We start from the raw sequence: 25796 nt of genomic DNA, 5'->3' as shown, positions 1-25796 counted from the left end.
ATAATGCTTACACTATGGAAGGAATTGGTATACAGAGAATACACTCTTCACATTTCTATTAAGTGTTTCTTGAAATAAAAAAGCAAGCGTCTGTTTTATATTTAGTTGGCTTACTATAGAATGGCAGAATATATATTTAAATCAAGCAAAACCTGCAAATTCACATTTGAAGGCAGTTAAGCATATCCCTCTACCTCATATTTACAAGAGTTTTGAGTATTAGAGAAGACGAGACCAAGTTTATATACTCAAGACAGAAAGGTACTTTAGCCGAGTCTGTAATATGCAATATAACATAGGTAAGCAACTTTTTCATTGACTAAAATAGTTTTCCTGTTGGGGCAAAAAGTTAAAGTTGATTTTATGTCCATGTAGAATCATTATTCTCAAGGAATATAAGAGTCCACCATGAACACTGCATACTATGCTAACCATCCAGTATAAGAATTCTAAGGAAGAACATCCTAAACCAATTCATCAAACAGCATATGTTACGATCAACTAGTGAGGTGGACATATGAAGCCACAGGCCAGGGTGGACACACAAACCCTTGGAGTCGGCTCTAGGACCAGAGGGAGCAGGGGCAGACATACCGCATGTGCAGCGCTTGGGCACAGAGGTGGAGGGAGGGCAGTGATGGAGGTGATGGAAAGGACAATGATGGGGGTGGTGGGGAGAAGGCAATAATGGAGGTGGTTGAAAGGACAATGATGGAGTGATGGGGAGAACAATGATGGAGGTGGTAGAGAGGGTAATGATGGATGTGATGGAGGGTGCAATGATGGAGGTGATGGGGAGGGCAATGATTGGGGTGGTGGAGAGGGTAATAATGGAGGTGGTGGAGAAGGCAATGATGGAGGTGATGGAGAGGGAAATGGTGGAGGTGGGGGAGAAGGACAATGAGAGTTGTAGGGGATTGGTATGGGAGGAAGGGAACTTATAATGGATTTCCAAACAGTGGGAGGTGAAGATGTTACATATGGATGTAAAATGAATTGGGTGGTGGAGGAGGGTGCTAAACACCTCATAGCGTCCTCCCACTCTCACAATTTATTGTGATGCTATCGGGGACTTAAAATTTATTAGGGGTTGGGAAAGGAGGTGATAAGGTGCATAGGACACTTTATAATGAACTGAAAGGTGGGAGAAGACACTGTCAGGGACTTATAATGGTTTGGGAGATGGCGGAGGCTGCTCAATACCTGATGGCGTCTTCTTCCACCCCAAAATTCATTTTGATGCTATTTAGGACTTATAATGAATGATGGGGACACAGGAAAGTGACTAAGTCTATGTACATACGTTCAGGATTTGCAGGAGAAAATTCTGCTGCATATCCTAATGTGTTGGCAGGAAGAAAGTTGCCTAAAATACATTTATTTTTTTTCCACATTTTTGCCATGCTTTTGTTACTTATTTTCCCCATTACTATGGTGAAATACACTGCAAGAATTGACATTATGAAGATTTTAATCTGCTGCAAATCTGAAAGGAAAAAATAAGCAGAGTGTACATGAGACTTCAGGGATCTCATTCACTTTTCCTGTACTGTAAAACCTTGAAGATTTTTCATGTGCACATAGCCTTACAGTTAATTGGGGAGAGTCACAGATTGAATAATTTATATTACTGGGAGTCAGAGATTATAGTTAATGGGGGACACAGTGCCGTTTATCACTTTATATTTTTAATGGTGTGTGGCTAATAGTATAATAATGGTGGGGTACATAACTGTATTTGGGGGGAGACACGTATAAATACAACTTATGTGACCCTGTTATTTTCAGGGCTGTGAAGATCATGGCAAGATGAGTCATGGTTGGGAAATGTTGACATGAAGGTCTGACCAGATGGAGAACAAACAGGAGAAAGCGGCTCTTAGCAGACAAGACATCAGCGGTAACTGTCTGGTTGTAAATATTATTCTGTATCTGCACTCTGTGACATGGAATAATAATGTATTTTTGCAAAATCCCTTTTTCTACATTCTCACATTTGTATGAAATATCCGTATGCTTTCATTTTTTTTATCGGATGTCACACGGACTCATAGAGTATTATAGGTCCATTAACATATGCATGAAATTCACGGATCTGAGAATGAGATCCGTGAGAGTCAGAGAATGCTCTGTTCTGATCCGATTTTGAGGATCAGAATAGGACATGCTCAATGCATCTGTCAAAGCGAGTAGCACACCAACACTGCACACAGACACAGGGATGCAGCCTTATTATTTATAGCACAGTCCCTTAGTATAGCATGTACTCACTTATTATGTATAGCACAGTCCCTTAGTATATAGTGTACTCACTTATTATGTATAACACCATCCTTAGTTACATAGTTTCCTCTTTCATTATGTCTAACACCATGCCTTATTAGGTACCTTCCTCTCTAGTTATACATAATGCCCTCCCTTGTTGTATAGCTTCCTCTGCTATTATGTACAGCACTGTCTCTTACATAGTGTATTCTTGCTGTCTTTGTTATTCACAGTGCCCTCTTTTATTACATAGTCCCCTCTCTTGTTAGATATAAAATGACTGCTGATGGAGCAGTCGGTGACCAGACGACCAGTCCATCAGCTCCTTCATTAGAAAAGAAGCTTTCCCATCCTCCATCAGTCTTCATTGCATTATATATCTAACAAGAGAGGACAGTATGTAATTAAGGCAAGGCTCTACATAATCCAATAAGTAAGGGGTATTGCTGTAAATAACAAAAGAAGGCACTGTGTAATAAGAGACAGCAATATACCTAATAAAGGAGATTATGTAATATACAGTATATATGTATGTGTGTGGATGGTTATATATATACTTTATATATACTGTATATAGCTTTGTTGCCAGAAAAAGAGGGGGACCCAGACACATTTCTTGCACAGGGATCCCGAGCTTTCAGTGTCTGCCCCTGAGCGAGAGAGTGTGAAATTGGGCACCCTGAAAATCACAGGGTCAGGAGAACAGACTAGAGGAAAATGGCAAGTCTGAAGCAACGAACAGAGGATGCAGAGTAACCTCAGACATTTTGATCAATATGCACACAGGCCAAAAACAATTCATTATGCATACTGCAACTGATGGGTTAATTCAGAAGAAGGTGCCTAACATAGGGATAACCAATAAATGTTGACTGCACAAAGTGACGGAGGATAGAGTACTCCAACCAACAACTGAACTCTAGAGGCTCAATCCTAAGGCATGGGTATGTCTCTTACTGAGCCTTAAGAGGCCTAGGGTGATAATGCCACAGAGACACAGTATGCAACCTGTAAGATCCGTTGTGAAGCGCAGAAAAGTGTGGTGGCCATAGTGGAGGGGAGTGAAGCCTGGCTCAGTATAGGTGCACAGTCATTTGATTTTCCATGGGCACACCGAAGTACACAATTGTGGTCCACAAATTGAGATATATAGAATTTAATTTGTAAACTTGCTTCATAAATCAGAGACATAAAAGTTATGTGATGACTATATACGATATGTCTGTTTGCCGCTTTCAGCGACACTTCTCCAATCGTAGGACACATTTTTGAAAAAAAAAAGAGAGGAAGTGCTACATGTCAGTCAACCTGTACTTGGGGCAAGGAAAAAGCTGCATCCATCAAAAGTGATCTATGATAGTCTGCCTCAGTAAGTACCTCTACTCCTGTCAGTATAAATGTCAGGTTCTGTTGTAAGAATGTAGGGTATCAATATTATTTACAGGCTTACAAACAAATCAGTTCTACTGACATGTATTATATAAATTCTACTGTTGTGATGTATACATCTGCATATGAAAATCAGTATGGAATCTGTAACCATTAATAAAGCGAGAAATACAAATGGAAATATATAATGCTTAGAGCCATAGATTATTCCATTTCACTCCAAACTTTTAGCAATCCTGACTGGCAAATTATTTCACAAGCATTACTGAATAATTTACTAGATGATATTCATTATTTGCACACCACATATTGTTTCATTAAATTGCATTTCTATTTATTATTTATATTGCATGTAACCATGGAAAAAAAAAGATCAGAAAAGTTTACTGTCTCTTATTTTCTAGTTTCTTCTGTTCTACTATTCTCCTTTACAAATAGCAATTCCTTATAATAGCCAGGTATCCTGTAAGCAGAGCTGTTCTTCACAGTCTGGGTTTTATCTAATTAATGAGTCAAATTGAATTACTATAGTCAATCGGTAATATATACAGTATATATATATATATATGTATATTTATATTTATTTTTTGTGAATAAAAGCAGATTGTGAATTATTTATTAAATAAGTGCTCCCATCAATGATTTCATCATCTTAATATAATGCAAACATCATGTTATATTGCTTTGAGTATTACAATTGCTTATTTTGCCTTTCTACCCAATTAATTCTTCTCTTTTCTATGCTCGATGTAGAAACAGACCTTTTACCTGTATAAATCATTATCTTCTTCTACTACAGACCCAGCTGCTCCCTCCTTCCCCCCTCAGAACCTTTTGCAGTGACTTATAACTCAAGCAGGTAAGAGAATCCCTGTTCCCACACAGAGCTTAGAAGAATTCAGCTTGTCAGATTTCAATCCCATGATATCATAGTCCTAAAGGAAAAGTGAAGCATTATCTGGGCAGAAGGGCAACATGATCAATTGTAAGCACATAATGTCAAATAACATTATGATTGTAATACGTTAAGAGGGTAAACATTTTGATAGAAATGCTTTTTAACCAAATTATGCTGTACTGGTATTTATTTACTACTTTGAGCACCTTTCTTTGAAAAAATTATTTTATAACTAGACATGTGCAATTTGATTTAATTCAAATCAAATTTGAGTCAAAATTTTTGAAATTTCCAGGTCCTGGCAAATTTTAAAAATTTGCAATCTGATTCACGCAAATGACCAAAAAAATGGCTGCCACCTTGTTACACATTACAGGAGATTGCATCAGTCACGGAAGACTGACTAGACCTCACGCGCAACTGTGTGGGCTTCCTCATAAGACTTACCTTGCAGCCATTGCATAACTAGTGAAGTCAGTATAGCATAGCCAGTATAAAAGCTTAAGAAGGGAATGCAGCAGCCAATATAGGATGATCTTATAATAGTGAAGGAATAGGTATATCACTCACTGTGCAGTGAATAAATAGATCTGTCCTTTGTATGAAATGGGTGCTGTTTCAAATACTGCTGATCGACAGGAATTAATTTTAAAAAAAGAAGTGGATTGGCACATCTCAAAAAATAGATGACATTTTCAAATTTTATTCCATAATTATCAAATAATTAAAATCTATATGCTTTTGATAAAAAAATCACTCAGATGTGTTTCTGTTGCTTTGTGCGCCCTTGGTCACAGAGACTAAGTGCACACGCAGCGCCAGAAACGCATAAGAGTGTTCTTTCTATTTCCAGCAGCTGGATTATAAATGTTTGATATTTATGTGATAAAATTTGAAGATTTTATCTATTTTTTAATGCGCAGACCAACTTTATTTTTTTGATGATTTTTGAATAGTGAGAGTTTTGCTCAGCAATAAAGATCAGAATAAAAAGCCCTAAAGAATTAGATAAATACTCCAAACAGTAAAATGCTTAACAACTACAGCAGGAAAAAAAGATGGAGCAGTAGTTTGTGAATAATACAGCAAATGAAGCAGAAGGTGTATGGAAAGATAGGAGAGATGCTAATAGCAGCAGTGCCAGACTTAGTACGATTGATATGGTGTGTAAACAGTGGACCGGGGTGGGCTAACCAGGATACAGCAAAGCTATGGACAATCTCTGACAGCGGCATTTAACTCGCGCAAACCGGATGCACGTCTAAGCTCCACGCGTTGACATCTGTGTCACATGACCGCAGGTTGCAGATGGGTTGACATGACAACCCAGGATCTGTAGGAGACCCCTGTGGTTGTCATTACTGAATTGTCCGACACTCATAGCGGATGAGCATTTCAGCTACATACACATAGCAGGGCTGAAGCCATGCTGTGTGTTGCACAAATGAGCAGAAGATTGCAGCTGCTAGTTTTCCATGGAGACTAATGCAGCTAGTAAAAAGTAAAAAAAAGTTTCAAAATGAAATAACTAAAAAAATAAAAAATCAATGTATTTGGTATCGCTGTGTTCAGAATCACCCGATCTATCAAGATATAAAAATAATTAATCCGATCGATAAACGGTGTAATAAGAAAAAAAAATCAAAACACCAGAATTACGTTTTTTGGCCACTGCAATATTGCAATGAAATGCAATAACTGGTGATCAAAACATTGTATCTGTTCCACAATGGTATAATAAAAACGTCAGGCAGACGCACAAAAAATAATCCCGCATCCAGCCCTAGATCCCGAAAAATGTAAATGTTATGGGTCTCGGAAAATGGTGGCATTTTTATTTGTTTTTACAAGCTTTGGATTTTTTTTCACATCGAAGCGAATGAACTCACATCAAAGGGAAAGTGTCCAACATCGGCATAGTATTGCGCTCGATGTCAGAAAGGGGTTAAAGGACAAGGACCCATTGAATTTAGCATCTAGTATAGGAAAATAAAGCGTCCATAAGAATAAAGTATCAATGCTGCTCAGGCATCGTCCTATTGAAGATGCCTTAAGCACCAGGTGCATCTGTCACGCGGGACTTAGGTAAACTAAGGCTGAAATACCCGGGGCCCCTGTGATGTCCCTTTAACTAGGGAAAACCCTGTCTGCCCCTCAACCCAGGGTTTTTGCTGATGGTGCAAATGCCTGAGCCTCCAACCTTTCCTTATCTCCTGCTCAGCCCTGCGCTTAACCCTCCACCCTCCACCCAGTGAGGAGACAAACCACCAAAGCCCCCACACAAATAATGACAGACAGGGAGAACTTAAACTGCACAGCGCCGCACGCACACAGGAATATACAGTAATGTGAACAGGGCACAACTAAACACAAATATGAGAAAGGATAACAACGGATCATATGCCACCAGATACGAATCTCTCTCTCTCCAACACCTCCACTCCAGACCGGAACCACTTGGTATGAAACACAAGCTATAATCGGCGACGCCCATAGGCCAGCATGACTATTTAAAGACCGTGGGCGTGACTAAACATCCAACCTGGTCTCCAGCAAGATTAACCCCCGAGAGCCTGAAGATCAGGCCGGCGCCACTGAGGCTATAGTGGACGGAGGTGGAACTACCTCTGCCTGCCGGACGCTGTGGTGTGAATAGCGTCCGACATGACATTACCTCGTCTTCTACGAGGGACCCCCGGACCCTCAAGACTCATAAGACCCGGCTTGTCAGGATGACGATGGTGAAAGGAACTGACCAGCCGATCCGCATGTATGTCTGAGGCTGGAACCCAAGACCTCTCCTCCGGACCATACCCGCGCCAGTGCACCAAATACTGAAGAGTGCGGCGTACTACTCGAGAGTCCACTACCTTGGCGACCTCAAACTCTAAATCGCCATCCACCATGACCGATGGTGGCACCGGCGTCGTGTCCACAGAGCCTACCACCTTTTTCAATAAAGCCCTGTGAAACACGTTGTGTATCTTGTACACCGCAGGCAGTTCCAACCGATAAGCTACTGGGTTAATGATGGCAGAAATCCTAAAAGGCCCAATAAACCTTGGACCCAGTTTTAAAGATGGAATTTTGAGTTTTATGCTCTTCGTCGCTAACCACACCCATTCACCCACACACAGGTCCGGACCTGGCACGCGTCTACTGTCAGCCACCCGTTTGTACCTAGCACTCATGCTCAACAAACGCTGTTTCACCCTCCTCCAGACCGATAACAATTGGGCTCCTAGCTGGTCCTCCTCCGGGACGCCCCCCGAGTCACCCTGACGTAAGGTACAAAACTGAGGATGTTGACCGTAAACACAAAAGAACGGAGACTCACCCGATGACTCTTGGCGGTGATTATTTAACGCGAATTCGGCCAGAGGAAGGAAAGTAGACCACTCCTCCTGGTTGTCGGACACAAAGCATCGTAAATACTGCTCTAGATTTTGGTTCATGCGCTCAGTTTGACCATTAGATTGTGGATGAAACGCCGATGAATGTGACAACTTGATCCCCAAACGTGAGCAAAAAGCTTTCCAAAACCTCGCCACAAATTGCGTACCCCTATCAGATACTATGTCCGACGGAACTTCGTGGAGTCTGACCACCTCCTGCACAAATACCTGAGCCAACGTCTTGGCATTGGGCAATGAAGACAACGCCACAAAATGCGCCATCTTAGAAAAACGGTCAACCACCACCAGGATGACCGTGTTCCCCGCCGAGGCTGGCAAGTCAGTGATGAAATCCATGGAGATTTCTGTCCATGGCCTATTGGGTACCCCCAGAGGCTGTAGCGTGCCAGCAGGACGGGCTCGGGGTGACTTAGCCCTAGCGCACGTGATGCAAGCTGCCACGTATGAGACCACGTCCTACCGGATTTTGGACCACCAGAAACGACGCGATACCAGCTCTAAGGTGCCCTTAACCCCTGGATGACCAGCCAGTACCGAGTCGTGGTGTTCCCTCAACACCTTAAGCCGAAGATGCAGGGGTACAAACGATTTGTTGGCGGGAAGACCTGGCGGTACCTCCTCTTGGGCCTCGGCAATCTCCGCTTCTATCTCAGTCGTGAGAGCCGAGACCACTACACCTTCCTGGAGGATGGGTACCGGCTCTTCCCGAGGTTCTCCCCCCGGAAAACACCTAGACAAAGCATCCGCCTTGGTGTTTTTAGCCCTGGGACGGTAAGTCACCAGAAAATTGAAACGAGTAAAAAACAGTGCCCAGCGGGCCTGCCTAGGAGACAGATGCTTGGCCGACTCCAGATAGAGCAGATTCTTATGGTCGGTGATGACTGTGACCTGGTGAGCCGCCCCCTCCAAGAAGTGTCGCCATTCCTCAAAAGCCAATTTAATGGCCAACAACTCTCTGTTGCCGATATCATAATTCCGTTCGGCCGGCGACAGCTTCTTGGAGAAGTAGGCGCATGGATGCATCTCACTCAAGGACGAGCCTTGAGACAGTACTGCCCCCACTCCCACCTCCGACGCATCAACCTCCACCACAAAAGGTTTAGACACGTCCGGTTGCACCAGAATGGGGGCTGAAGCAAAACTGTTCTTCAGACGCTCAAATGCACGTATAGCCACCTCCGGCCAGCTAGCCAGATCGGCACCTTTTTTTGTCATGTCCGTGAGCGGTTTGGCGATAGTCGAAAAGTGTTTTATAAATTTCCTATAATAATTCGCAAACCCAAGGAACCGCTGGAGCGCTTTCAGACTGTCTGGCCTCTTCCATTGCAGCACCGTTGCACCTTCGCGGTGTCCATTTTAAACCCAGCCGCGGACACAATATATCCCAAAAAGGGCAACTCTTGAACAAAAAATAAGCATTTTTCCAGCTTAGCATAGAGCTTATTCTCCCGGAGCAACTGTAACACCTGCCTGACATGCTCCAAATGAGTGTCCCGATCGCTCGAATAAACGAGGATATCATCCAGGTATACAATCACAAATCTCCCCAGGACATGAGCAAATACATCATTAATAAAATGTTGGAAAACGGCAGGCTCGGTTGTCAACCCAAATGGCATAACCAGACTCTCAAAATGACCCTCTGGAGCGTTAAACGCCGTCTTCCACTCATCCCCCTGACGGACCCTTATGAGGTTATACGCCCCCCTGAGGTCCAGCTTGGAAAACCACTTCGCCCCCGCTACCTGGTTGAACAAATCCGGGATCAACGGCATTGGGTAGGGATCACGGATAGTAATCTGGTTTAACTACCGGAAATCCAGACACGGGCGTAACCCCCCATCTTTCTTCTTAATGAAGAAAAACCCCGCTGCCACAGGCGAGGACGAGGGCCGGATGTGTCCTTTGCTCAGACTCTCCGCGATGTAGTCCTTTAGAGCTTGTCTCTCAGGACCAGAAATATTAAACATCCTGGCCTTAGGTAATTTGGCCCCAGGTTTTAGCCTAATCACACAGTCATAGGCTCGATGTGGAGGCAGTTCTGAGCAACCCCTCTCAGAGAATACATCCGCGAAATCCTGCAAAGCCTCCGGAAGGCTGGGCGTCACCGTGGACACACATGTGGCCAAGCAATTGTCTTGGCAGAAACCACTCCATTGGACTATGTCCTGAGTTTTCCAATCAATCACCGGGTTGTGCCTGGACAACCATGGAAAACCCAGGACCATTTGTGCTGGGAGATTACGGAGGACCCTACATGTAACCGACTCAGAATGTAGGACCCCAATGTGGAGTTTCACCTCAGCCACAAACTCCGTAATCTCCCCTTGTGGGAGGGGAGCAGCATTAATGGTAACCACCTGTATGGGGTGAGGAAGTCTTTCGATCTTAAACCCGGCGGTGCGTGCAAACTCCTCATCTATGAGATTGGTGGCTGAACCGCTATCCACAAACACTGATATTGGTAGCTCTCGGCCCGCGATAATAACCTTCGCAGGGAGCATACATTGAGATACCATCATGGAGGATATGCGTACGCTCAGTTGGGCCTCCTCCATACCCTCTGAGCTTAACAGTTTTCCGCCGGTGTGACCCTCTTCGGTAGTACAGGGCAAACGTTAAAATAATGACCTCTTTTACCACAGTAAAAACATGCTCCGGGTTTCCGGAACCCAGGAACGCGACGCTTAACCTGTGCCACCCCCGCAATCTGCATAGGTTCGGTGGGCTCATTTACATCAACCACACTTGCACCTCTGCTTTCCCCCAGAGGTAGCGACTCCTGTGCCCCCTGACGAAAACGGCGATCAATACGTATCACCAAACTCATGGCAGACTCCAACGATGCCGGAGTCTCATACATCAGGAGGGCTTGTTTAACCTTCCCTGATACCCCATGAATAAACTGGCTCCGCAGCACTGGGTTATTCCACTGTGTGTCTACGGCCCAACGGTGAAATTCCGAACAATAATCCTCTGCCAAGCGCTCCCCCTGGCGGAGGGCGCGGATTTTAGATTCCGCTAGAGCCAGCCTGTCAGGATCATCGTTAATGAGCCCGAGGGCAGAAAAAACATTATCAACAGAATGAAATGTAGCAGAGTCAGCTGGTAAGGAAAATGCCCATGCTTGGGGGTCACCGCTCAGTAATGACAACACCAGCCCTACCCGCTGAGCCTCATTACCTGAGGCGATAGGGCGCATGCGAAAATATAACTTGCAGGCCTCCCGAAATATGACAAATTTGCTGCGTTCCCCTGAAAATCATTCTGGCAGCGGAAACTTCGGCTCTGCACCGATACCTGCAGATGCCGTTTGAACCTTCGCTACTACCAGGCCCTGCTGCTGAACTGCCCCTTTCAACTCGGAGACCTGTAAGGACAGTGCCGCCAACTGGCGGGTTATGGAATCTAAGGGATCCATGGACTCCTGAAAAATGTGGGCCGATTATAATGTCACGCGGGACTTAGGTAAACTAAGGCTGAAATACCCGGGGCCCCTGTGATGTCCCTTTAACTAGGGAAAACCCTGTCTGCCCCTCAACCCAGGGTTTTTGCTGATGGTGCAAATGCCTGAGCCTCCAACCTTTCCTTATCTCCTGCTCAGCCCTGCGCTTAACCCTCCACCCTCCACCCAGTGAGGAGACAAGCCACCAAAGCCCCCACACAAATAATGACAGACAGGGAGAACTTAAACTGCACAGCACCACACGCACACAGGAATATACAGTAATGTGAACAGGGCACAACTAAACACAAATATGAGAAAGGATAACAACGGATCATACGCCACCAGATACGAATCTCTCTCTCTCCAACACCTCCACTCCAGACCGGAACCACTTGGTATGAAACACAAGCTATAATCGGCGACGCCCATAGGCCAGCATGACTATTTAAAGACCGTGGGCGTGACTAAACATCCAACCTGGTCTCCAGCAAGATTAACCCCCGAGAGCCTGAAGATCAGGCCGGCGCCACTGAGGCTATAGTGGACGGAGGTGGAACTACCTCTGCCTGCCGGACGCTGTGGTGTGAATAGCGTCCGACATGACCGCATCTTGGCAATAGGCTTGGGACATATTAGGAATGCATACACTGGCTCTTCAAGAATCAGGAAGGGTGGGCGCAGCTGCCCTAAGCATACAGCCAGGAAGTATGCACACAGCAAGCAGAGGACACGTGGTTCACAACATACAGCAAGCAGAGGAAAGAACTCAATGCACTGCAGAACTCACTGCAGAGGAAAGAACTCACTGCACTTTTTTCATTTTCACCAAACTTGGAATTTTTTTCCCATTGTACATGATATGGTAAAAGCAATGGCGTCATTCAAAAGTACAACTTGTCCTCCAAAAAACAAGCCATCACATGGCCATATTGATGGAAAAATATTAGAGTTATGGCACTGGGAAGAAAGGGGGCAAAAAAAGCGAGTTAATTCACTTTGATGTGAGTTCATTCGCTTCTGGCTATCGTGCCAGAAATCCGCCCACCGGTGACCCCCGTCATGTGATTGCGGGTCACCGATGGGTTGGAATGACAATCAGAGGAGGCCAGATGTGAAATAACAGCTCCAACGGTATTCCACAATCAATGATGGATTGAGGAGCCATGTCATTTGCTGGTGTAGGTCCACTGTGTTTCATCAAGACCAAAGTCAGTGCAGCTATCTACCAGGAAATTTTAGAGCATTTCATGCTTTCCTCTGCTAACAAGCTTTTTGGAGATGGAAATTTTATTCTCCAACAGGACATGGCACCTGTCCCCACTGCCAAAAATACCAATTCCTGGTTTTAAAACAACAGTATGACTGTGCTTGATTGGCCAGCAAACTCGCCTGACCCTAACCCCATAGAGTATCTATGGTATATTGTCAAGAGGAAGAAAAAAAAAGAAAAGGGGGAGACAGGGCGCTTCCAATGCGTAGGTCTGTATGGAAAGTAGATGAGTGCACAGCAAGTGTTAGGCTCACCTGATAGGGTTGTGAGAGTCACAACACCTATAATCGCATAAAACAGCTGCAGCAGTCTGCACGAGGTCCAAGGACTTGGTACAAAGAGAAGGCTGGTAGTGATGAAGTGAGCTGGGACTGGCTCAGGAAACGCGTTGGCAATAAAGATATCTTGAATTCTACCACAGCAGCGCAGTCTCTTATTGCACTACCAGCCTTCTCTTTGTGTCAAGAGGAAGATGAGAGACACAGACCCTACAATGCATACGAACTGATGGCTGCCATAAAAGTAACATGGGCTTCCATAACACCTCAGCAGTGCCACAGGCTCATCACCTCCATGCCATGCCGCATTGATGCAGTAATTGATGGAAAAGGAGCCCTGACCAAATAATGAGTGCATTTACTGAACACACATTTCAGTAAGCCAATATTTTGAATTTTAAAATAATTTTTTCAAGCTGGTATTATAAAGTATTCTAATTTACTGAGATAATGACTTTTGGGTTTTCATTGGTTGTAAGACTACTTTCACACTTGCGTTTTTTTGCTGCGCGTTATTTGCGCACACAAACGCATGGAAAAAATGCATCATGCGTTTGTGTGCATTTTTTTGCGGATTTTGGTGCGTTTTAAAAAAAAAGCATGCTTTTTTTGCGCATACGTGAGCATTACAATGCGCACGTATGCGCACCCATAGACTACAATGGGTGTTTATCTGTAAAAAAAAAACGCATTGCGTGCGCATGCATTTTTTGGGGGCAAGTCAGACGCACAAAAAATGCAACAGGATGCATTTTGTGCACCTGAGCGCACACTACAAAAAACCACATGCGCATACAAGCTCGTACAAACGCATGTGTATGCGCACATAAGCGCACCCCATGTAAAATATAGGAAAAAACACATGCTTTTTTTGTGCTAAAAAACAGCGCAAAGAAACGCAAGTGTGAAACCAGCCTAAGTAGTGTTGAGCATTCCGATACCACAAATATCGGGTATCGGCCGATATTCGCGGTATCGGATTTCCGATACTGAGTTCCGATACTTTTTGCATATCGAATACCGGAATCGTAAGTTCCCATAATGCTATCAGCCAGTTTTATTTGATTCAGCCAATGACAGTCCTCAGAAGTGTGGGCACATCCTGTTAGGCATGTAGGCATGTTAACTAATGGCATGGCTGTGATTGGCTGCTGAAATGATGTCATGATGCACTATAAACGCCGCTGCCACCATTTCGGGTTCACTCTGCTGTGAATTCAGTTAGGGACAGGCTGCTGTTGAAGACTCTGAGGGACAGTTAGAGATAGCGATTTTCCAAATAATATTGTGCTTTACCCAGGCTACATTATCAATCAGTGTAGCTTTCTTTTGCCTTGCAGCGCTGTTCACAGCTGTCTGCAAGGTCTGTGTGAGTGCAGCTCATGCTGTGTAGTGTGTCCTGCAGCCACGTCTGGTTGTAGGCCGCTCAGCATGCGTCACTGCCTCATACATATTTTTCTTTTATTGCTGCAAATTTTTCATTAATTCTCCAATTAATGTGCATCCATCCGTATCCATATACATTGGTTGCAAACACTATAGGAGTAGACAGCGGACTCTTTCTGCAGCCTTTCAGTGCTAGTGCCCATTTATCTGCACTGTTCACGGCTGTCTGAGAGGTCTCTGTGTGAGTGCAGCGCACACTGTAGTGTGTCCTGCAGCCACGTCTGGTTGTAGGCCGCTCAGCGTGCGTCACTGCCTCATACATATTTTTCTTTTATTGCAGCTCATTTTTCATTAATTCTCCTATTAGTGTGCATCCATCCGTATCCATATACATTGGTTGGTTGCAAACACTATATAGGAGTAGATAGAGGAGCATTTTTTCTGGCTTGTGCCCTGCAGCCGCAGCCAGATTAGTATTACCTTATTTTTTGGAGCCTCATCTATTGCATTGTAGGTTACCTTCCTGCATTGTAATAGCTTCAAAAAGTGTGTGATACTATCACTTTCACATTTTTGGTCACATCCTTTTTGTTTTTTTGAAAAAAAACCCAAAATAAAGTTCACCAAACACTCCACTTGACAGTTGTGTAGGCCACATTAGCTCCTGTTAAAGTGTAGTGCACACACTTTATAAAATTAGTGTTTCTTATACCTGTTAGAAGCTGTTCAGGAATAAGCACAGTAAGCCCCCCCTTTGTACTTTTCTGCCTATCTTTATCAGTCTACCAAGATGAAGAAGGCAGGGATTAAGGCACGTGGTCGTGGGCGTGGAGATGCAGCAGGGAGAGGACGTGGGGATTCTGTGCCTGTTGCAGGCACCAGTGAGTCAGCATCCCCTAGTTTTACCAGGCAACAGTCCTTTATGCACAGCTTTGTAGGACCTCGCCGTACCCCACTGCTGCGGGACGAACAAATTGAAGCCGTTGTCGGATGGATGGCAGCTAACGCATCGATTTCAATGACTTCCACATCCTCTCAGGGCCAGAGCACTGAAGAGCAACCATCTGTCTCTTCATCACCTGCCAAATTGCCCAGGCAGTCAGAGAGCCCTGTACAGGAGCCATCTCAGTCTCTACTTCTGTTCTCTGAATCTGTTGGCTTGGAAAGAGGGGGCCAGCCAAGCAGCATTCAAGAATGTGAAGAAGAGGGAGTATGCCGTGATGCACTACTGCTTTGTCCCTCTGAATCTGAAGAGGCAGGTGGGCCAGTGCCTATGGTCAGCACACCTCAGTATGCATCAGATGATGAGACTCAGGTGCCACTTTCTGGTGCGTACGTTGCTGGCGAGACTACTCAGGAGAAGCAGGTGTTTGAAGAGGGGAGTGTAGGTGATGAGGTCCTTGACCCATCATGGCGTGAGGAACAGGAAGGTGGTGGGAGCAGCACTGAGGAAGAGATTCCCTGAACGGCCAAAACAGGGGGCAGACTTGGTTGCCTGTAGCTTCCACTTCGGCACCAGTTAGGAGCATTCCTCTTCCAAAAGCCAAAACGGGTGCTCCCAAGACTTGCAGTGCGTGGTCCTTTTTTGACACAGTTGCAGATGACATTTGCTATGTCAAATGCAAGCTGTGTCACCAGAAAGTCAAAAGAGGGAAAGGTGTCAGCAACCTCAATACCACAAATATGTGGAAACATGTGCGGACTAAGCACGTGGTGGAGTTACAAAAACACAACGAAGACGTAGGCCAACCTACAGCACCACCTACCACCTCTTCAGCTCGTGTTGCAGCCTCTTCCTCCAGCTCACACACAGCTGGTTCGGCTTCCTCACAGGATCGCCATGGAAGAACTTCTGGCACTGTTGTCCAGAGACCCAGGGACATTCCACCCACAGCACCACGTTCCCATTCATCTTCACACTCCCAGGCCACTCCACAGCCATCGGTAGCACAGGCATGGGATAAAAGGCGGCCATACTCTGCAAATCATCCCCGAGCACAGGCTCTGCATGCTGGCATTGAAAAAACTACTGGCCCTTGAAATGCTCTCATTCAGGCTGGTGGAGACAGACACCTTCCGGAACTTCATGGCATTGGCAGTCCCACAATACACCGTGCCCAGCCGCTTTTATTTCAGCAGGCAAGCCATCCCTGCCCTGCAAAAGCATGTGGAGGGAAAAATTAAACATGCGCTACTAAACGCCATCAGTAGCAAGGTCCACCTGACCACCAATGCGTGGACCAGTAACTATGGACAGGGACGATACCTGTCTTTCACTGCCCATTGGGTCAATGTTGTGGAGCCGGGTACAGATCTTGAGAGTGGCGCTGTACGTGTTCTACCAACTCCAAGGATTGCAGGAATCCAGTCTGTACACATTGACTCCTCCCACGGAACTTATCTAGATGTATGGTGAGCACTTTGAGCCCCCAAGTGCTTCACAGAAGTTTATAACGTCCTGGCGTGAAAATAAAAAAATCATTTTTTTCCATGAAAATGATATTTTGCCCCCAATTTTTTATTTTCCTAAGGGTAACAGGAGAAATTGGACCTCATAAGTTGTTTTGCAATTTGTCCTGAGTAGGCTATTACCCCATATGTGGGGGTAAATCACTGTTTGGGCACATGGCAGAGCTTGGAAGGGAAGGAGCACCATTTGACTTTTTCAACGCAGAATTGGCTGAAATTGAGATCAGATGCCATGTTGCATTTGGAGAGCACCTGATGTGCCCAAACAGTGGAAACCCCCCAATTATAACTCCAACCCTAACCCCAACACACCCCTAACCCTAATCTCAGCCCTAACTCTAGCCCTAACCCTAACCCTAGCCCTAACCCTAGCGGGAAAATGGAAATAAATACATTTTCTTTTAATTTTTTTTTCCCTAACTAAGGGGGTGATAACGGGGGGTTTGATTTACTATTTATGGCGGTTTTTATGTTTGGCAGCTGTCACATGCTAAAAGACGCTTGTAAAAATAGCTTTTGCATCACCACATATTGAGAGCTATAATTTTTTCATATTTTGACTCACCGAGTCATGTGAGGTCTTATTTTTTGCGGGACAAGTTGACGTTTTTATTGGTATCATTTTTGGGCATGTGACATCTTTTGATCGCTTTTTATTCCGATATTTGGGACGCAGAATGAACAAGAACCAACGTTTCATGAAATTCTTTTGGGGGGGTGCGTTTACACCGTTCTGCCTGTGGTAAAATTGATAAAGTGCTTTTATTCTTTGGGTCAGTATGGTTACAGCGATACCTCATTTAGGTCTTTTTTTATGGTTTGGCGCTTTTATGCAATGAAAACAATTTTATATAAAAAATAATTTTTTTTGCATCGCTTTATTCTGTGAGCTATAACTTTTTTAATTTTTTGCTGATGATGCTGTGTGGTGGTTCGTTTTTTGCGGGACAAGATGACGTTTTCAGTGGCACCATGCATATTTATATGCGTCTTTTTGATCGCGCATTATTGCACTTTTTGTTCGGTGGTATGATAATAAATCATTTTTTGCTTCGGTTTTTAATTTTTATTTTTTAAGGGGTTCGCTAAAGTGGTTAACTAATGGGACAGTTTTATAGGGTGGGTCGTTACGGATGCGGCAATACCAAATATGTGTACTTTTATCGTTTTTTTTTTTATTTCCAAAAAATGAATTTATTTGGGAATATTTTTTTTTAAATTTATTTAGCGATTTTTAAAAAATTATTTTTACACTTTTTTCTAAACTTTATTACATTGTCCCAGGAGGGACATAACTGTCATGTGACAGATCGCTGATATGTCACATCACAGATCACTGTGACAGATAAGCGATCTGTCACAGGCACTGCACAAGGCTTCCTCGTGCCTGCGCTTTGCTGGCACTGAGGAAGCCAGCTCCCTTCAAGCCCCTGAAGGTCCCCGTCGCCATCTTGGATCCGAGGACCTGCAGGGATGGCCCCCCCGCAGCAGCGCTGCACATTGCACTTCTGTGTGGGGCTCAGGGAAGCATGGAGGGAGCCCCCTCCTTGCCGATGCTTCCCTTTAACCCCCGGTACACCGCGATCGTGTTAGATCGCGGTGTGCAAGGGGTTAACGTGTCGAGGGCGGTCCATGACCACCCCTGACACACTGTGCCGGGTGTCAGCTGTGATAATCAGCTGACACCCAGCCGTGATCAGCGGCGCTCACCACGTAATATTCCGTCCATGGTAATTAGGTCCAGGGTCACATGGACGGAATATTACGTCCATTGTAGGAAAGGGGTTAAGGTATCATCTGTAGGATAACCAACTGTGGGGGGGGAACCCTCTTCTTGCTGCAGACAAACACGAGACTGAGACAGAGTTTGTATTGAACAGATCCGTTTTTAGTGCCCATCCTTCTGTCGACAACAGCAATTCACCACAGCCGTTTCACATTTCTCTGTACACAGGCCCCGGTACCTTCACTTCCTTTGTAACTATAATCGTGGTGTCCTCTGTGGCTCTTCCACTGTAGCTGGCCTAGGCCCAACCACCACAGTGCTGCACCTGTCTGACCACACCGTCCGTATAATAGCCCCAGGCCATCTTCGTCTGCGGCTATCATCCTCTGGGCAACCCCCCGTGACCGCCTCAACTGTCAGTCCTCTCTGGAGCCTTTCCATTGTCTCTATTTCCTCAGCAGAACTTCCTCTTTACTGTGCTCCCTTCGCTGTCTGACTTCCAGAACCTTTCCTCAGCCTTTTATACTTCCAATTCTGGTACCTCCGCCCACCATCACCTAACAGTTTCTCTGACCAATGGCAGTTACTCAGTCCCACTCCTACACTCTCCACTGCCCTCCAATGGGCAAGCTAAAGCACTGCACCCTTTCTCTTTATCTTAGCGGTTTCACACCTATACTGCACTACACCTCTGCTTCTCATTACAGGCTGGTTTGTCTGTCAGTCCACCTTCCCTATATCATCCATAGTGAGTGAGCGTGTCTGGGTTACACCTTCTATATATACGGTGAATCGGACAAACAAATTTTTACACTATACTCAATACAGCTTGTATCTTGTTATATAGTACCTTTGCTCGACATTTAGCATTATGGTCAAATCCATACTGTGTAAGCTTCTGAGAGTGACTACGGGACTATTTATATGGAGATTTCAATTGTACCCTAAAAAAAATATATACTTGCTATCTTGTTATCCAGGACCTTTTTTACAACATTTTTTATTATGGTCAAAACCAAACTGAGTGAGTGTCTGAGGGTGACTACGGAAATATATACCTATATTTTCAATTTGGCCAACACTGTATACAGCAGAACGCTTCTGATACAGTAACCTTTTTAGCCATTTAGATTCTGGTGTAATCCATAATGAGCCTGTAAATGTCTGTCTGTTACTCCGGCAATATATTTGGAACTTTTAGATTACCCCAACACTGTATACAGCTGTACGCTTGCGCTACATAACCCATTTACAGCTTTTCATTTTCTTGTGTAATCCATACTGGGCCTGAGAGCGTTTGTGTCTGCCTCCTGAAATGTATACGGAGAATCAGAATATTTACACTATACTATATTTACCTTGTATCTGGTGATACTGTACCCTTTTTCAACTTGTTATTTTATTGGGTAATCCATACTGAGCCTGTGAGCATCTGTGTATGCCTCAAGAAACATATACGGAGATTTACTCTTATCCATAGACTGTATAGAGCTGTACGCTTCTGATACAGTACCATATATCTGCTGGTATTTTGGGTTCATTTTCAAAAACATGAGGAAGTATGGTGGAAGAGGACGCGGATGTGGACATGGAGGGCCACCTGTTACTGTTGGTGGTGGTGGTGCATCTGCTGGTAGTGCCAAAAACACAATAGCAGCTAAGGCAGGAGGTGTTGAGCCAGCATTATGGTGTAACTCTGGAAGACCTGTAAGGCTCCCTTTTCTGGGAGTAGGTAGACTGCTTTTAAAGCCGGAGTGTTGTGAGTTCATTTTCCCCTTCGTCACTGAGGTCTGGTGAACTCCCTATTCTGGTAAAGGAAGGTAATGAGCCTGATTATCAGGCACCTGAGTCTAATGAGGATGACTGGCTGAGTGGAGTCACGGACTGGATATAAGGCTGCCGACGCCCTTCTGCCCTGCGGGTGAGTTCTCTGTGGACTTCTAGGACACCAGTCTGATTCCTGCTCCTCTAAAGCTAAGATTTTTGCTTTGCCTGTTGCATTTGTGTTTTGTTTTTGTTTTCCTTGCTTTTCTGGATTCTGCCATTCCCTGCTGGGGTGAGCTGAATCTCCTTTTGCCTGTTGCTCTGTCTTCAGAATATTCCTGAGTACTGACATAGCTTTTTGAAGCCTAGCATCTTCAGGGCCTTTTTCACTGTCAGTCTGTTGGCTCTTATTTTCATAGGGTTTTTCACGGATTGCAGACAGCAACCTTCCTGTCCTTTTCTATCTAGTTAGCTGGGGCCCCGTCTTTGCTCAGTCTATCTTTCTGTCTGTGTTAGTGTTTTCATCTTGCTTCACCGTCATTATATGTTGGGGGCTGTCTATTGCTTTGGGGTCTGCTCTGGGGCAGTTTAGATTTCCCCTTTCTTTCTTTAGGCCTATTTAATTCTCCGGCTGTGATCGAGGGGTCTAGGGCATCGTAGGAACCCCCCACGGCTACTGCTAGTTGTGTTGATAGGTTCAGGGGTCTGCAATCCGATAGCTGCCAACTTCTCTGGTTTTCTGGACTTAGCTAGCATTTCTGTTTTTGCCTCCTACGGTGACTCAATCATAACACCGGAGTATCAGGAACTGTTTGTGGCTTACATTGCTGAAACAGCCTCCAGCTCTATCGCCTCCTCTTCTGAAGTTCTAAAAAATGCAAGCACTGAGTCGTAACTGCAGGCTTCTTGTCAGGAGCAACCCCTTTCCTTGTGTCCTTCACCCACACCAAAAGTGAAGGATGTGGAAGCACACAGCTCAGATTACTCCATGGAGCTCTTTTCACATACCATGCCTGGGTCAATTAAATATAGGGCCCATCATGTACTGGAGCAATGTAAATGGGGCAGATCAGACACTGGAGCAACATCTAAGGGGCACATTATACACTGGAGCATTACAAATGCCCATTATATATGGAGCATTATTGGAGCCCATCATACACTGGAGCATCATCCATGAGGCCCATCATGTACTGGAGCAATGTAAATGGGGCAGATCAGACACTGGAGCAGCATCTAAGGGGCCCATTATACACTGGAGCATTACAAATTGGGCCCATTATATATGGAGCATTATTAGGGCCCATGATACACTGTAGCATCATCCATGAGGCCCCTCATGTACTGGAGCATTGTAAATGGGGCAGATCAGACACTGGAGCAGCATCTAAGGGGCACATTACACACTGGAGCATTACAAATGGGGTCCATTATATATGGAGCATTATTGGAGCCCATCATACACTTGAGCATCATCCATGAGAACCATCATGTAATGGAGCAATGTAAATGGGGCAGATCAGACACTGGAGCAGCATCTAAGGGGCCCATTATACACTGGAGCATTACAAATGGGGTCCATTATATATGGAGCATTATTGGAGCCCATCATACACTTGAGCATCATCCATGAGACCCATCATGTACTGGAGCAATGTAAATGTGGCAAATCAGACACTGGAGCAGCATCTAAGGGGCACATTATACACTGGAGCATTGCAAATGGGGCCCATTATTTATGGAGCATTATGTGGAGCTCATCATATACTGTATGGAACATTATATGTGACTAATTATTTGGTATGGAGAAATATATGGGGCTCATTATTCTGGATGGTGCACAATGTGGTGGCCATAACACTGTATGGAGTAATATGCTGTCCTGTTTTTGAGCTATTGTACAATTTAAAATAGATCAGTCATGTCATGTAAGCAGTGAAGTATGTGTCATTGTACTATACCTATATTTCTATAGCGTATCGGAGCATCTTGAGTTGTGGTATGTGTTAATGGGGCGCACTGACACCCTTTGGCCCAGGGCACACAAAAACCTGGAGCCAGCACAACCCCCCCCACAACTTTAGCCAAATAACCCCCAGTTTTCAATGTGTAACTATTATTAGGAAGTAAATTAAGGTTGACAAGCTTCAGTTATAAGAATTGATGTTTTTGGCATTGAAATGGGCACTGTTGGTGTGTTTATTGTCCTCCACTCCCTGCCGACTTTGCTTCCCCATTGACTTGCATTGGGTTTCTTGTTTCAGTCCGACTTTTCCCTATTGTCGTCCGATTTCGTTCGACCCGACTTTTGCGAAAGTCGAGTTTCATGAAACCCGACTCGAACCGAAAAAAGGCAAAGTCGCTCATCTCTAATGGTACTATATGAGGAGCGTATAGCTGTATAAGGTGTAGTGAAAAATTTAAATCTCCGTATATATTTCCTTAGTCACAGACACTCTCCCAGTATGTATTTGACCATAATCCAACCAGCAGATATACGGTACTGTATCAGAAGTGGACAGCTCTATACGGAGTATGGAAAAATGTAAATCTATGTATATTTATTTCCGGAGTCACACACACACACCCTGTCTCAGTATGGATTTGACCGTAATCCAAACAGCAGATACATGGTACTGTATCAGAAGCGGAGCAGCTCTATACGGTGTATGGAAAAATGTAAATCTATGTATATTTATTTTCAGAGTCACACACACGCTGTCTCAGTATGGATTTGACCGTAATCCAAACAGCAGATGTACGGTACTGTATCAGAAGCGGACAGCTCTATACGGTGTATGAAAAAATGTAAATCTATGTATATTTATTTGAGGAGTCCTCACACACACACGCTGTCTCAGTATGGATTTGACCATAATCCAAACAGCAGATATACGGTACTGTATCAGAAGCGGACAGCTCTATACGGTGTATGTATGGAAAAATGTAACTCTCCGTCTATTTTTTCCGGAGTCACACACAGACGCTGTCTCATTATGGATTTGACCGTAATCCAAACAGCAGATATACGGTACAGTATCAGAAGCGGACAGCTCTATACGGTGTATGTATGGACAAATGTAACTCTCCTTCTATTTTTTTCCGGAGTCACACACAGGTAGCATGTATTTGTCCTTGATACCAGCTGGTACACGGTAGTGTGTGAGGAGCGTAAAACCCCAATACGGTGTGGGGAAAAATGAACGCTCGGTAACTGTTCAGAAAAAAAGAATAAAAGTTGGAGTGCTGTGTAAAAAGCAGTCTGCACAGCAGTGTGCACACAGCAATGCAGCTATCAGGTAGCCTAAAAAGGCAGCCTAATAACCAGTGCTGTTGCACACAAAAAAATCCTCCCCTGTCACTGCACACTAACTGTACAGCACAATTGCTATCAGCACTAGCAAGCAAAGAATGTTTTTTCTTCCCTGCCTATCTGTTTTCTTTCCTGCCTAACACTCTCCCTATTGAGAAACAGCAGCAGCCAGAAACCTCTCCCTATGCTAAGAATGGCAGAAGTAAAATGGTGGTCGGCGGTCAGGGCTTTTATAGCCACTGTGATGCCACACAAAGCAATCCAATCACTGCAATGCCCTTCTCTAAGATGGTGGTGGCCGCTGCCCATGTCATCGCGTTGCCCACAGTGTGCATCCTTGCTCATTGGCAAAGGCGCCTGAAAGCATTATGGGAAATGCGACTTTGGCGCTCGGGTCGGCGAAAGCCGTCTTTAGCAAAAGTCGGAGACTTTTGAATTTGACCGACCCGTTTCGCTCAACTCTATCTAGCACCCATTGACTTCTATTGTGGAATGCACTCTGATTTTCGATTACAATCGCAGCATGCTGCAATTCTTTTCCAGTCTGATTGTGATCCGATCCGAGCTGGAAAAAAAACCACAGAAGAACACACAATGACAGAATAACATTGGTCCGAATGCAATCCGATTTCAAGGCCTGTGGGAATGAGCCTTTTTCTCCTTCTTTTTTAATTTTCTAACAATGGTAGTTTTGACTTCATTGATGTTTTAGTAAAGCAGTGTAATTTACAAGCAACTAATTAATCATACTTTTCTGACATAAACATCAGGTTCAATATTGTATTTTGCCTGAAAAACAGTCAATTATATTGATTTCATGTACGCACTAAAATATACATTTTTTGGTGGGTTTCTTGGGAATAGAATGTGACTTCGTTTTATTAATTGTTCCCAACTGTGAAACATCAACTATATACTATAGACAGCTTAAATATATTTATAGATCATCATGTGCAGCAGATGTTTCATTTTAATTAGCCGTATTATTTTATTATGTCTTGTCTTTTCTTCCTTTCAATCAGTGATGTGGCCTTTCCACGTTTAGTTCCATGCAGCTTTCATCAATTTCAAGCTGCCACCAGAGACGTCCCATCATACTTTGTGTACAAATGCTTCATATCAAAGTAGTGGTAATTTTCTAACAATATGTCAGAAGCAGAAATATACAGTACTAAATAAAGGAAACTAACATAAAAGACTAAAGATTTCTATCTGCAAATGAATGGGTAAGATCCCATTAACTTGACTTGTACTGAATACAAATACTGTAAATTTGGCTTTACAAATTAAATACTGAGGATATTTGTTTCAGCAAAATATACTTCAATATGCCAGTGCAAAAAAAACAGTTGTTGATGACAATATAGCAAAGTAGAGTTTAATCATTGCCTCTTCCTTCGTTACCTCTCAAGGTTTCTCATCTTCAGCCTTCAATGCTCACCAGGCCTCATATACTGTAACATCATGAAGTAGATAGCTCCATGACATCATAAGCCCTAACCAACACTTGAGACACTAAAGAAGGAAAACAAATGAGAAGACTGGATCACCGGGAGCACAAGCAAAGAAAAATCAGCTGACAGCACATCAGTCCCAGGATGCTTTTTATGCTTTGTGTATACTTGATAAAGACCAATTGTGATGTAAATGTTGTATCATGGCGGAATAAAGGTTTTTCTCTTTTTCATCACCTGGACTGGATGCTGTTCCTTTCTAATGTTTGGATCACTGGGAGCATCAACTGCAGCGTTAAGACAAGTAAATTGTCATGATCCAGACCGGGTTTTAAGTCTTGTCTTTCCATGTTCCCGGTATGGTCATTTCAGGGGTTAACCTTTCTCAGCCTCGGTCTGGGTTCAGGTTTGGTATCTATCGCCGCTGCTTCCTGCAGGCTATGTCAATCATAGTTCTGCCTATGGCATGAGTGGCTGACTCTGTTACACTCTGATTTGTCCTGCTGTTATTCCTGATTAGATCCGTGTCTGTTTTATTCCCTGCTCCCTGTCCCGACTCTGTGTGTCCCCTTTGTGTCTAAACTTCTTGGTACTTGAACTCGGCTTGGACCCTTACCTGCTTTTGTCTCTTGCCTTTGGCATATCCACTCCTGACTGTTACTGACCCCCTGGCTTGTCTCTGACCCTGAGTTTGCTTATCCCTTTGGTACTGCGACACAG

General features: G+C 44.2%; 1 protein-coding gene and 1 long non-coding RNA gene across 6 annotated transcripts in view; one reads left to right on the top strand and one right to left on the bottom strand.

Moving 5' to 3' along the window:
* Nucleotides 1-25796, bottom strand: part of LOC141086132 (bifunctional heparan sulfate N-deacetylase/N-sulfotransferase 4-like) — a 975622-nt gene that overhangs the window by 351456 nt on the left and 598370 nt on the right. The window lies entirely within an intron of this gene.
* On the top strand, nucleotides 1788-25312 carry LOC141086131 (uncharacterized). Of its 2 annotated transcripts, XR_012231514.1 has the most exons (5): nucleotides 1788-1900; nucleotides 3505-3634; nucleotides 4454-4513; nucleotides 24645-24848; nucleotides 25035-25312. It is a non-coding gene; the product is annotated as an uncharacterized lncRNA (long non-coding RNA). The 2 variants fall into 2 exon arrangements; XR_012231515.1 differs by lacking the exon at nucleotides 4454-4513.

The sequence above is a fragment of the Dendrobates tinctorius genome, unplaced genomic scaffold (genome assembly GCF_039654945.1).
Source record: "Dendrobates tinctorius isolate UK_male_01 unplaced genomic scaffold, ASM3965494v1 ptg000030l, whole genome shotgun sequence".
Lineage (NCBI taxonomy): Eukaryota > Metazoa > Chordata > Amphibia > Anura > Dendrobatidae > Dendrobates > Dendrobates tinctorius.
This window is presented reverse-complemented; position numbering and strand designations above follow the sequence as displayed.